Here is a 615-nt window from a genome sequence, read left to right as displayed (position 1 = left end):
GTACATTTATTTGTTGTTGATTCAAGAACCATATTTCTTGTGTTCAGTGAAACAAACAGAAAAAATACTAACTGACGACCAAAGCAAAAATAGACATAACAAAAGTCATTCAAAACTTCAAACCAAAATTTTGTGAAACATTAATGTCATTTGAATATAGCCATCACACAATATACATTATACTGTGTTCAACATATTGTTCGTGCACTACTTTTTTTTTCAAAAATATTATTGGTACACGAATAATTAACTATTAATATATTTGTGTATAAATATATAGATAATTTAATTTATTTTTAATATATATTTTTATTTTAATATATATTTTATATTTTTATATTGGTGGCTAATTTTGATGTATATATAATATAGTTTTTTTTTTGTTTTAATTGTTCGTGCACTATTAAATAGGTATAATATATGATAAGTCAGATGGTAAATCAACCCAAAAATTATGGGAAATGTGTTCAAGAAACATTTTGTCATGGTCTATCCATAACAGTTATTGGTTAGAGGAAGAAGTAAAATTGAAGACACCTTGTAAAATAGGTTGGTAGGATGATACATCTCAATAAGAGCCTCAGCACTTACACGCTTAAGCCTTTGTTGTTTTGA

The 615-nt window shown here is 25.5% G+C and overlaps 1 protein-coding gene across 1 annotated transcript in view; it reads right to left on the bottom strand.

The window, feature by feature from the left end:
* Positions 1 to 518: 518 nt before the first annotated feature.
* Positions 519 to 615, bottom strand: part of LOC107458083 (expansin-A13) — a gene marked incomplete in the record, with an annotated part of 2,249 nt that continues 2,152 nt past the window's right edge. The window contains 1 exon segment of the mRNA XM_016076296.3: positions 519 to 615.

This window comes from Arachis duranensis, chromosome 7 (genome assembly GCF_000817695.3).
Source record: "Arachis duranensis cultivar V14167 chromosome 7, aradu.V14167.gnm2.J7QH, whole genome shotgun sequence".
In the NCBI taxonomy this organism is placed as follows: Eukaryota; Viridiplantae; Streptophyta; class Magnoliopsida; order Fabales; family Fabaceae; genus Arachis; species Arachis duranensis.
The sequence above is the reverse complement of the archived record's forward strand: the minus strand, read 5'-3'. Positions and strand labels throughout refer to the sequence as shown.